General features: G+C 44.6%; 1 protein-coding gene across 14 annotated transcripts in view; it reads left to right on the top strand.

Moving 5' to 3' along the window:
- The window catches only part of BMAL1 (basic helix-loop-helix ARNT like 1), a 108,813-nt gene that overhangs the window by 35,718 nt on the left and 59,527 nt on the right, over nucleotides 1–13,568 (top strand). The window contains exon 2 of one of the 14 annotated variants that reach the window (XM_063710982.1): nucleotides 12,849–12,903. The exons of the other annotated variants lie outside the window; for them this stretch is intronic. The gene's annotated coding sequence lies outside the window, so the exon portion shown is untranslated. The remainder of the gene's footprint in view (nucleotides 1–12,848; nucleotides 12,904–13,568) is intronic. 14 annotated transcript variants of the gene reach the window in all.

Here is a 13,568-nt window from a genome sequence, read left to right on the forward strand (position 1 = left end):
GGCCTTGTCTTTTCCCTCATATTCCCTTGGTTACCACATCCTGAAGAGCTCATCTTCTAATTTGTCAACTCCGTTCTTCTCTGTCTCTCCACTCCTGTGTTTAGGATTCATCATTTTGTTCTATGACAGCCTCTTAATTGGTCATCCTGTGTTCATCTTTTTCCTCCCTCATTCCACTGCCCACGTTCCTATCAACATGATCTTTCTAACACATGTCTGATCAGAGCTTTCTTTTGCTTAAAGCTCTCCAAGAGCTCCTCATTGCTTAGAAGATAAAAGCTAACCCCCTTGGGCAGGGCCTGCAGTCTTCTCATCATCTGGCCCTTGGCCCCCTGCAGCTTTTGCTCCCCCACCCCCACCCCACTTTGGGTTTTCCTTTTTCCCTAACTCACATTTCTAACCTCAGCCTAGCTACCAACAGCCATCACCTCCTAGTGCCTTTGCAATGCTGGGCCCTCTCCTGGGAATGGCGTGGTCTCTGTTCACCCTCTTGGGAACTCAACTCCAGTTTCCCCCAAATCTTCAGGACACCATCCTTCCCTACCCAGCACCTCTCCATGACCTGGAAATGACCTTCCTCCTGGCTCCCAGAACACCCTCATGTCTCTCTTGCAAAGCACTTATCGGTGTTACTGTTGATTTACTTACCTGTTATGCTCAGCAACCTGAGCTCCTTAAGGGTGGGGACCACACACACACACACACACACACACACACACACACACACACTCTGTCTCTCTCTCTCTGTTCCAAGTGCCAGCATAGTTTACCTGGCTCAGGAAGTTTTTGTTGTAAGAGTGAGGAGTGGTCTGTTCGTGCAGCCAAGCAACAGATTTATAGTGTGATAAAATGTACCTGAAATGGGAGGTTCATTGGCCATCGGGTTTATTGGGGTGCTCTTCTTGTCAGCTTTGAGTGCAGGACAGGTTGTGTTGGGCTTGAGTTTGTGACGCCTGTTGTGTCTCCCAGCATGCTGAGACCTCAGGAATGTCTCTTCTCTATATTCTTTGCCCCTGACTTTGTATTTTTTTAGCTCTTGTTTTTGATGGACCGATAATAGCAATTCAAAATGAAAAATAATCCATCAAGGAATTCTCAGGAATGAGGTCCACCCACCTTGGTCCTGGATGAATCCCAAATTTCCTAAATTAGCCAGAATATCTATTCTTGCCAACTACTGTCTGACAGCCTTTTTCCCCCTTAATGCAGCTGAGAATGCTTTTCTTGAAGGGTAAGGATACCTAGTGGCCCTTCATGGGGGTGCCTGAGGGCCTCTTTGTCTTCATTTTAAACCTTGTAAAGTCCCCAGTGAATACTGAGGAGTCTCACAAATAGGAAGAAGCTCTGACCCCAGGGGTCCCAAGTCAGCATCTGTACTTTGCATGGGAGCTAGCACAATGCACCTAGCCAATAGCATATAAACTCTCATGTTTTCATTCAGTGCCTTAAGCTTGTTGCTTGTTGTGTCTTCTTCACTTCCTATCTCTGCCAGAGACCTGAGAAGTTGTGCCAAGAGTGCAGCTTTTATCTGGGGCCTCACAGTAATCTAGGAAAGCTTTTCAGAAGAGAGCCATTCTCAGCACTGAGGTGTCCTGCAGACCAGGACACTCCAGCAGGCTCTTGGAACTGCTTTCCTTGGATGGAAATGCTTGTGATGCTGCCTCCCCTTGTAGGGACTTTCCATATGCTGTTCCCTCAGCCTGGAATGCATTTTTCTCCTGGTTTGCCTAGCTCATGCCTGTTCACCCTTTGGAACTCAGCTGATTGGCCTGCCTCCTCCTCAGAAGCCTCCCCAACCTCCCTGATAAGAAGGCTAGGTCTTGTCCTCACCATTCCCATGCCAGCATCTAGCGCTTATGGACTGCTCACCTTGTGTCAAGTACTGTTAGAATGCTTCATGGGTAGCTACTTTGTATTAGGGGCTTGGTAGATGTTGGCTGAGGTAAGTGTCATCATTGTCCCAAAGACACTGTGTGAGGAAACTGAGGCCTCGACCCATTGAGTAGGTGACAGAGCAGGAGTTTATCCCAGATGCTGGACTGTGGGTTTACGCTCTGACCCTTTCTTCTATACGCCACCGTTCCGTCTGCTCCAAGTCCTTGCAGTCTGTCCTTTTCCAGCACTTGTCACGGAGGTCGTGACCTCAGTTTGTGTGGTTATTTGATTAATGAATGTTTGTTCCCTCACTGGGCAGCCCTTTTGAGCCCCAGGATGGCAGGAGTACCTAGGACTCTAGGCAGGTGCTCAGCCTGGAGTTGACCGAGAGCATGTGGGACTGCCCACTTGCCCACAGCTGCTTCTTGCCTTTTGCATCACAGGAGGGTGGGCTAGGACCATAAAAGAGCCAGCCCAGGCCTCCCCGTTTCTGGAGCTCACTGAGTGCATGCATGGGGTTTGGCCGTCACCCTCGCTTCCATGGTTCTGCATCAGAACCAGCTGTGCTAAGGAAACATCTGTGCCTTGTTAAGGTCTGTTCCTTCTGCCCACTCCCTTTGCCCTTTTCTCTACCTTACAACCCCTTTGTTGTCCTTCTTCAAGGAAAGGGGCCCCCTTTGTCTCTCAGGGCAGAGCCAGCTGCCCTTCTCCTGGTCCTCTTGATCTGCACACACTCTGAGGATGACTGCCCATGGCAGGTCATGATGGTCTGTCAGCCCTGGACTTTGGTTTCTGTGGCAGAGCAATACTTTGTACAGTCAGGGCTCATGGCCCTACGGAAGGCTGAGGGAGAGCCTGAGGTCATTACCTTAAGAGAAGCTGCTTCATGGTGCAGTTGGTATGTGTGCATGTATGTGTGGATGTGTGCTTTTTTCATGCATGATGTTTTTATTTGTGTTATTTATCCCCCTGCTATATCTCCCTCTCTCAGGGGTCTAACATGGAGCTTTGAATAGTAGATACATCATAGCTCTTGGCTAAATACATATTTTCTCCCCCGCTGATCTGAAGGCACCTCCCTTTTCCCCTACGCCTCACTTTGGTACCTCGGTGACTTCACAGGGTTGTTATGACTTCCCAGACCTCATTGAGATTGCAGTGATGTGAAAACCCTACCTAGATTCCAGCCAGCTGGGCAGGGGCCTTGGCAGCAGGGGAAGCCCAGTTCCCTAGGGCAACTCACCAGGCCTCCAGGGCTCTCTAGGGCCAGGCTGGCTGAGCTTCAACTGACTCATACTGTTTTTGACTGGGAAAAGTAAAAATTTTAAAATGGCTTCTGACCAAATGGGGAAAGTGGATGTGGGAGGAGGAGAAGGGGGACGTTAGCCACACCCTAGGTACATTTGCCAGCAGCAAACTGAGATGGGCTTAAAGTGTGGCTGGCCTTTAAGATGCCTGCTTCAAAGGGCATTCGGCACACTGGTCTCAGGCTTTGGAGGCCCACCTGCTTCACAACATCAGCTCCATGTCTGTCTAGCGTTGTGACTTAAGACAAACCCACCAAGCTCCCTTAGCCTCCATTTTCTCATCTGTAAAATGGGATTGTAATCATTAGAATAACCTTTATAAGGTTCTTGTGAGAGTGGAATGAAGATGTGCTTAGCACCGTGACTGGCATGTAGAAAGCACCAAATGTTTATTATCTGTTAACGTTGTTGTTTGTCAAAGTATTATTGTTAATAATAATTATAAGAAGACTTTGGAACAGATATAAAGTCTAAAATGCAGGCTGTGATGAAAGGGAGATGGTATATAAGAAAAGCGCTTTTTGAATTGCACATTATGTCCAGATATTATTATTAGCACAAGTATGTCTATTATTGTTTTGTCTTTGAAAAAAATGCTGGAGCACAATTTTATGATGTTGAGTCTATGTCCTTTGTCGTTTTGTTTTTTGTTTTGGAAAAAGGTTTGTCACACTGGCCTTTATTGGAATCTTGTCCAGTGGATGTATGACCCACATTGGTGACCCTGGGTGCCAAATGCCTGGACAGCACCTGGCAAAGAAGAGCCATTATTTCAATGGTCACTATTGTTTAAGATGGTTATGGTAAACAATACCTGACAGAAGTTCTTAGAGGTTCATTGACAGTAAATTGTGGGCAATGCACTGAGTTATTATTTACTCTAGACCTGAGAAATTCTCCCTCTCCAAGTTTTGTGCCTTGTATAGCTAAATAAATATAAACAATTTCCTTAGAATTTGATATAAACAGCTACCATTGTCTTCACAAGTATGTTAGAAATACTTTCTTAATAGCAACTACTTGACTGTTTTGTTTTTTATCTCCATTCCCTATCATTACTCTGCCTCTTCCCATCTTTCTGAAATAAAAGTGAGCCAAATTAGCCATTTAAAAAACACGTAGATACTTTCAGGCAGAGGTTGAAAACTGTCTACCCCCTGGCTGCATCTGGCTTGCAGATGTGTTTTGTTCAGCACTCATAGTGTTTTAAGATGTTTAAATTAGTGGCCAACATTTAAAAATGGGTAGATTTTTGAATCAAAATCCAGATTTCCAGCTCTTCATAAAAAAATCAAAGGTCTAGTGGGCCTGGGCCCGTCTTCCTTGTGGCAGTGCGGAAGAGTGGTGGTCCCTCCCCTGGGAGCTTGTTTCTCCAGCCTGCCTCCGGCTGGCCCAGCCTCCCTGTACCTTTCCATGGCCTGCTTGGCCCCTGTAGGAATAGAGTTTGTAGTCTCTGCTTAATATAACTAATACCCCTTAGATACTGTGTATCAGTTTAGAATTATTTCCACTAGCAACTGTGACCATAGGTAGGAAGGATATTTTACTTGCTAAGTTGTCATTCTTATGATAGCCCAAATGGCTATAATAGTATTTTAGGCTCTTTTGGATTTAATAGAATTACCTTCTCTCCTCTCTGTGGGATTTCCTCATTAACAATTTTTAAAAAGTGTTCAGCAAGGCTTATATAGCAACATAAAATTTTAAATAATGCAGGATATAAATTTCGATAGCTGCTATTGAAGGGGGGTTGCAAACAAGTGAACTGCTTTAATTCAACAATTTATGGTGTTGTAAATTTGAAAAATAAAAGACACTTAGTTTTTTTTTTTTTTTTTTCAGAATAAAATAATTATATAGTTGACCTTTGGCAGAGTCTTTGTTGAAATAGGCAAGGGTTTTGAGCTTCTCAGAACTTGAGACCATTGCCTTCTGGAGTCTTTCCTCAGATGAGTCTGTGCCTCCTTCTAGCTAGTGCACGCTGAGCACTGTGGCCACATCTGGAGGGTGGAGAGGAGACTTAGCTTCCAATGGTGGTCACTCTAGGGGAGGGGGGCCCTTGCAAATACCAAAATTTTTTTTAATTATTATTTTATGAGCTTTTAAAAACTTTTTTGTTTTTGTCATCACAAAAGTAATAAACACTTGTGATAAATTCAGACAACACTGAAGTGCTTTAACATAAGCAACAAAATCTTCGGTGACCTCCCCCAACCTTTTCCAACCATTCCCCAAACATAAGCACTTTTGAGAGTTTGCTTCTTATACTCCTGGACTTTTGCATTTGCTTGTTTCTCTCCACCCCTACCCTTTGCCCTCAACCACGACATAGATACTTTCCCTTTTGTTTTCTAAAGATAGACTCTCCCTGTGCATGGTGTTCTGCAACTTTCTTTTTACAGCTGTCAATTATTATGGTTATTTTTCCAAGTCCATATGTACAGATAAATGTACTTGTTACTTTTAAAAGTTGTACTCCATGTTATGGTTCTATGTTAAGTAAATTTCATTTTGTATTGATAGACACTCAGGTTGTTTCTGGTCTTTTGCCATTGCAGTCATTGCTGCTGTGGAAATTTTTGTGCACACCTGTGAACTTTTGCCTGAGATTTTCTTTGGTATAGACACATAGAAGTAGGACTTTTGGTTTGAATGGTTTGCTGTTTAAAATTTGAATCCATAATGCCAAATTACCCTCCAAAAAGTCTGTACCAATTCATGCTCTTCCTAGGAGCATCCCATTATGGCTTTGCTAATCTAGTTTTTGCTTACACATGTGTAAGAAAGTAAATCTTAAAAGCCTCACAAATAATGCCATCAAAATTACATGTTTATCTTAGAAAAGCATTCAGAATATATGTCTGTAGATTTAATTATATGATTTTTATATCTTGACTTTGATGATGGTTATCATCCTGCAAGGTGACAAAAAGTTCCCTAAATGCTGTACACAATTATTAAATAATTATTAAGGATATCAGTTCTGCCAGGTAGCCTTTGGAAGAATTACAGCCAAATCACAGCTTCCTTTTCCACAGCTCTGCCAGGCTGGCTTGTCTTTCCCACCAAGGGCTGAGCCATTAATACTGAGGCTGGGTCAGCATTTGAAGGGGCCCTGCCAGGGAGTGCCAGGCCTTGGGCCCCAGAGACCTGGGGAGTGGGAGATGGCAAGTGACTGCTGTGAGGCTGAGACAAAGTTTTTGCCTACAACACCCCCTGGCTGTTTCCTTTACTGAGCTAGATGAGGAAAGCAAAGGGAAGTGATGGTCCCAGACTTCTGGTGGTCACTTTTGTTCATAGATTTCTCACAGGAGTGCTAACATTTAGGCTCATGTTTACGAAGGTTTGAAACCTTAGCATTTGGGAAGGATCTGCAAATTCTCAGCCAGGGGCCTTAACTGATCACAGGTAGTTGTGAACTCTTGGTCCAGGCTGTATCTCAAGACTTCTTCTTAGAAGGACAGGTCAGCTTACCACCTGCTAACTGCATGTGAAATTTTGAATTCTACCTTCTCTAGCTCTCCTGTCTGGCTCTGAGCTGGTGTCTGGCATTTGCAAACAGTTTACCCTTTGTTGACTTCTTAACACCAACGTCACTTTTATGAGTCTGAGTAGACTTGATACCCAGGCCATTTATCCTTTGAGGGTGCCCTCAGCTTCATCAGACCCATGCTGGGCAGTCTGGCATAGTGGAAAGAGGCACTTGGAGACAGACAGACCTGGGTTCAAATCCTGACATCATCACATTTACTAACAGTGTGATCCTTTGGCTGATGACCTCACCTCTTTGAGCATCAGTGTCTCCTTCTACAAAGTAGGGACAGTAATTCTTTCCCAGGGGTATTTTGAGGGATATACGAATTAATATTTGTCAGGTGCCTCTCAGATGTTCAGCACAAAATAAACAGTGTATAAATATGAGTCCTCTCTTATCTTCCTGCTGTAGAGAGAAAGTTTGTTGGGGATGCTCCAAGTTGGTGGCTACTGGCTGAGGATCCTGGAGTAAGAGGAAGGCTACCATGTAAATCCAGAGATGAATCATGAACAATGTGTGTTCTCAGGAGCTTAGTATTTGATATGGGAGCCTAACAAGCAAATAGTGTGTCCAGTAATAGGAACTGATTAATAGAGGAAAGATTAATTAACCTTCTAGGTGGGTGGGGTGGAAAAGTAGGTGGGGTATTGAAGGTTCAACAGGAGTTTGACAGAGAAGATAGACCATAAATAATATATATATGGCTGTATCCACTAGAGATAAAGTTACATTGTTTTTTATGTACATGTTGACTTCTTTTGGCCTTGGCAATGCACTGATATATTCAAATTCAGCTCCTCTCTTTTTCTCTTCCCTTTTCCCTTCACTCTGCATTTCCTCCAGCCCTGCCTTGAAATACTCAGCCACTGAAAATGTCTTAAAGAATTTCTTTATACTGTAGTAAGTCCTCAGAGGATACTAGTTCACCCTACTGAGATTTTACAAGAACTTTGGTGTAGCTGGAGTTTTTTTTGCATTCCTTTTTCTACGGTAGATATAAGTTCTTTTGGGTTGCCCATCAATGAACAAACTACCAACCATTTGATGTTTACTGCGTGACTCCTGTATACCAAGCACATGTGCCATTTCACTTAGTCCCCAGAATGTCAGAGCAGCTTTGTGAAATGGGCTGCCCATTCTTTCTTATGGATGAAGAAACTGAGGCTTAGGTAGGTTAATATACTGAATATTATACATGTAGTGAGTGGGAAAGCCACAGTTCACCTCCAGGGTCTTTTTCTCCCTCTTTGCTGCCTTGCTTGGGGTCCTGCTCATAGTAGGTGGACAGCAGATGTTTGTCTGAACATATGAGAACACTGCCTGCCACGTGCCGGTCAGTTTGATTTGTGCTGCTGGTTTTGTAACCCACATGGGGCAATGACAGCTGCTCAGTTACTTTCCTACCTATTAGTGGGGCCCCAGGGTCACACATCAGTCATAATTGACAAAAAACACAATTTCCCTTTCCTCTCAACTTTTATTTCTAAGGTACTTGTAAGCAGATAGATTAGATTGTTAACTTTTCATTTTTTGCTTTATCTCTCTCCTTTAAAGACTATGTGAAAGAATACACAGTGCCCTGAGAGCCTGGCCTGGGAATCAGAAACTTAGATTCCAGCTTCGGTTCTGCTGGTAACTCCTCAGTCATTATGGGTAAATAATATTCCCTCTCCAGAACTACTAGATTGTGTCCTTGGTGCAGTCTGGGGTTCGGGTGGTCCTAGGGAGCCTGCCTACTGCATGAACCTGTTATCACCATGTGAGGCTGGAAGGATCTCAGCGTTGGTGTTGGGCAGGCCTGAGTGAGCATCCTGGCTCCTGTACTTCCCAGCTCTGTGACCTCGGGCTAATCCCCTGACTCCCTGATGCTTGTCCTTGTCTACGAAGGAGGGCTAAGAGGACCTGCTTCCCAGGATCACTGTCCAGATTGAATGAGAAGGAACATCGGCTTCCTTCCTTCTGTCTCCAACTCCTGAGTGCACTGGTTTTAGACTAACTGGGTGTTTCTGCAGTTGAAACCAAAACACCTTCATTAGGTACAATGTTCATTATACCTCGCAACACCCTGAGATACTCAACTCTTAGATTTCTTGAAGCTCTTTTTTGTTAAGAAACTCCTCAAAGGAAGATACTCTTCTACCCCATTGAGCTTTATTAGTGCTTCAATGACAGCACCTTATTTTTTCACTTTTTTCCGCCTTGCAGACAGAAGCTGCAGTGTGAATCAGTTTGCATTTATATAATTTCTTTTGCATTTCTTTGCAAAGAGGAAAACTCCATTCATTTAGCAAATGTCCGTCATGCCCAGGCCTTATGTTAGGTGAAGGGATTTGGAGAGAAATAGAGTCACTGACCTCAAGAAGCTCACAGGGAGGAAAGGTGTAAATACATAAAGTGACACATGGGTTTGTCCTGTCACCAAGGTATGCAGTAGATGCTGTGGGAGAAGAGAGGATGACACAGGTTCTCTCGGAAGACCTCATAGAGAAGAGGTGACTTGAGAGCAAGTCTTTTTTTTTTTTTTTTTTTTTTGAGAGAGGGTCTTGCTCTGTCACCCAGGCTGGAGTGCAGTGGCGTGATCCTAGCTCACTGCAACTTTGAAATCTTGGGCTTCAAGGGTTCTTCCTGCTTCAGCCTCCCAAGTAGCTGGAACTACAGGTATGTGCCACTTGCCTGTCTGATTTTTTTTTTAATTTTTTGTAGAGACAGCGTCTAGCCATGTTGCCCAGGCTGATCTTGAACTCCTGGCCTCAAGTGATCCTCCCACCTTGGCCTGCTAAAGTGTTGGGATTATAGACATGAGCCACTGCACCCAGCCGTTGTGAGCAAGTCTTAAAAGATGAGTAGGAAGGAGTCTGTCAGCTGTAGAAGTAGGAAGGGCCCAGGCAGAAGGAGCACAGGGCAGAGGCTAGAGCCCTGGTAGGAGGTGACACACTGGGTGCATGTCTGGAGCTGGAGCCAAGAGGTGGAGGACCTAAGTGGCTACATCTTGGCAGTCACCCATATGTTGGCAAGCCCCAAATCTTTGTAACCAGCCCAGATTGTCTTCCTGAGCCCCCAACTCCCATACCCACTGCCCATTCAGCAGCTAGCTGCATGTTGAAGTGTAGTGGTCTTCCCAGACCCAACATAACTAAACAGAAGTCTTGATTTGTTCCTACAAAAACAAACAAAAAACTAGCCTTGCTCCTCCTCAGTCTTCCCCATGTTATGAGGTCCCATCATTTTTACCTGGCTACCCAGGCCTAAAATGTGGGCATCATCTTTGATTCTGCTTCCTCCTGTGTTCTTCACATCATCTGTTTGCAATTCTTTTTTTGTTTGTTTTACTGGTTTTAAAAATTATTTATATATTGAGACTGAGTCTTGCTTTGTCATCCAGGCTGGAGTGCAATGGTATGATCTCGGCTCACTGCAACCTCCGCCTCCCGGGTTTGAGAAATTCTCATGCCTCAGCCTCTCGAGTAGCTGGGATTACAGTCGTGCGCTACCACTCCTGGCTAATTTTTGTATTTTCAGTAGAGATGGGGTATCAACATGTTGGCCAGGCTGGTCTCGAACTCTTGACCTCAAGTGATCCACCCGCCTTGGCCTCCCAAAGTGCTGGGATTATAGGCATGAGCCACTGCACCTGGCCAATTTATTTATTTTTAATTAACACATAATAATAATTGTACATATTTATGGGGTACATAGTGATGTTTCAATACATATAATCTGTAGTAACCAGATCAGAATAATTAACATATCTGTCATTTCAAACATTGCAATTCTTGACAACTCTTATTGTATGTCCTGGAAGCCACCACTGCTCCTTATTATTATTAGTTTGTTTCTTTATCAACCAAGCAGGCCAGACCACTGCTCTCTACCCTCGTTCAAACCTCCACTGTCTTTCAGCAGGTCTCTTGTCAGTTTGCTACATAGGCGAAGAGACCTTTAGAAAGCAAATATGTGTCATTTCCCTGCTCTAAACTCTCTAGTGGCTTTCTGGCATCTTTGGAATGGAATCTAAACATCTCGCCTTGGCCTGCCAGCCCCTCCTGCTCATCTTCTCTGGTCTCATCACTTGGCACTCTCTGCTCACTCCATTTTAGCTGCTGCATCTTTCTTACTGTTCCCCTTGTTGCCTCATGGGCTTTGCACTTGCTGTCCTCAGCCTGAGCTGCTCTTCCCCAGACACCGCCTGTCTCACCTTCACTCCACGCTGGCCTCTATTCAAGTGTTCTCCCACCTGTCTGAAAAAGCACCGTTCTGCCCCCTCTCCCCGCTGCTTCAACCATTCTGTCCTACCTTGCTTTGGTTTCTCTCATTAGCACTCATCACTCCCTGACTTTATATGATATGTTTGTTTGTCTTCTTATTTAGTGTTTGTCTTACCCCACAAGAATATAAATCCATGAAGATGGGACCTGGTCTTATCTATTGCATTCAGCACTCTAGGGCCTAAAACAGAGCCTGGCACACAGTAGGTGATCCTGAAACACGAGGTGGGTGGATGGACAAATGACTGAGTTAATGCATGCCTGCATGCAAGCGAAGACTTTGGAGTTTATTTCATAGGCAGTGCAAATCTAGTAGACATCTTTCAGGAGGTGAGTGACGTGGTCAGCACTTTTATTTTAGAAAGCCAGCTGGTGGCAGTGTGGGGGCTGGACTGTAGGAGGGAGGCAGCAGAATTACTTTAGCGGCTGTTAAAATCGTCCAGGAAATTGATGCTGAGTGTTGTGCTAGAGCTGTGGGGATGGAGAAGAGGGGACAGATGACAGGACCTGAAGATCTTTGAGTGTCTTTGATTTCTATTGGGATAACTTGGTATAGTGATTCCTTTATAAGAAAAGCAGGAGGGGATGAGCTAGTCCAGGGAGAGACTGTTGACACTCTGTGGTGTTTTTCTCACCAAGCAAACCTAAGCCCTGGGATGCATGTTCTCTGTAGTGGCATTGGCTCTCTGGGGATTGACTCTGCTGCTCCGCAGCCTCCCCTGTTCCATTTTTTAATAAGAGAATAGTCAAGATGGTGGTGTCAGTGAGTGGGAGTCTTCTTCATGCAGATGGATCCATTGATCTTTGCATACTCCAAGCCACACTAAGTCATTGGTTCTTTTCTCACAGTGGGTACATTTCACCTTATTTGATTCTGATCTGACAAATGCTGCTTTTTTTCTTTTCTTTTCTTTTCTTTTTTTTTTTTTGTTTAAAGAATACCTAGACTTTGCTCAAGTTCCAGGTGGGGTTTACAGATAACTGGGGTTCCTTCTTACAAACACGAACAGGAGCCTTTGCCGTCCTTGGGTCTCAGGGAGGCAGACCGGCAGCAGGCACACATTCCTGGCCCAGGCGTAGCCATGCTGTCTGGTGCTGCCTTTTGAGACCTTGTGTGTGTGTGTGTGTGTGTGTGTGTGTGTGTGTGTGGGCTTGAATGATTCCTTCTTTCAAAAATTCAACCCTCTCCAAATTTTGATGAAAAGCTTTTCATCTCTAAGTAAGCACATTATTTCCCATCTTGATGAGGTGTGTCCCCTCTGTGTCCCTGAGAGTATGTCATCCCAGCCTTTTAAATTTTATTGTATTTTTTTATGTTTTATTTTTTCATACTAGTCAAGTGCAGTAGTGAGAAGTGGGGAAAGAGTAGAACAAGGGGCTGGGCGCGGTGGCTCACGTCTGTAATCCCAGCACTATGGGAGGCTGAGGTGGGTGGATCATGAGGTCAGGAGATTGATACCATCCTGGCTAACATGGTGAAACCCTGTGTCTACTAAAAATACAAAAATTAGCTGGGGGTGGTGGCACACGCCTGTAGTCCCAGCTACTCGGGAGGCTGAGGCAGGAGAATTGTTTGAACCCGGGAGGCAGAGGTTGCAGTTGAGCCGATATCATGCCACCGCACTCCAGCCTGGCAACAGAGCAAGACTCTGTCTAAAAAAAAAAAAAAGAGTAGAACAAGGAGTTTGATCTGTTACAGACTGAACTATCAATGGAGATAACTCACTACCTTTGGACCAGCCTCATCCCAGTCTTTTAAGCCTGGTCCAGAATTCCTAATCCTGCTTGTCAGGCCCTTCAAAGTGAAATGCTGTACCATCTGTATAGCTGGATGCTCACCTCCCGCCTCTCCTCTCCCTTCCAAAGGTTCCGATGTCATAGGAATCTACGCTAGAGGGCTTCCTGTGTGCCGGGCACTGTGGTAAGCACTTCACATGCATTCTCTCTAATCCTTACCACTTCGGGGATGTAAGGATTATAATCTTCTTTTACAGATGAGGAAGCTGAAGCTTGCCACTGCTTAGTAGTTAAGAGTATGGGCTTACAGCCAAACAGACCCTGGATTGATTCTCAACTAGCTGGGGACCTTGGGCATGCTACTTAATTTTTTTAACCTTTTTCCACATTTAGAAGATAAAGATAATATATAGAGAGATAATATAGAAGATTATATAGGTATTATATATATATATCTTCTATATTATGAAGATAATACAGAGTTGTGATAAAAATTGAATGAAATGACCAGACATAGTGGCTCACTGTTGTTTTGTTTTGTTTTGTTTTTTTGAGACAGAGTCTCGCTCTGTCGCCCAGGCTGGAGTGCAGTGGTGCGATCTCGGCTCACTGCAAGCTCTGCTTCCCGGGTTCACGCCAGTCTCCTGCCTCAGCCTCCCAAGTAGCTGGGACTACAGGCGCCCGCCACCATGCCCGGCTAATTTTGTTGTATTTTTAGTAGAGACGGGGTTTCACCGTGTTAGCCAGGATGGTCTCGATCTCCTGACCTCGTGATCCACCCGCCTCAGCCTCCCAAAGTGCTGGGATTACAGGTGTGAGCCACTGCGCCCAGCCCATAGCGGTTCACTC

Source organism: Gorilla gorilla, chromosome 9 (assembly GCF_029281585.2).
Source record: "Gorilla gorilla gorilla isolate KB3781 chromosome 9, NHGRI_mGorGor1-v2.1_pri, whole genome shotgun sequence".
NCBI classification, from domain to species: domain Eukaryota; kingdom Metazoa; phylum Chordata; class Mammalia; order Primates; family Hominidae; genus Gorilla; species Gorilla gorilla.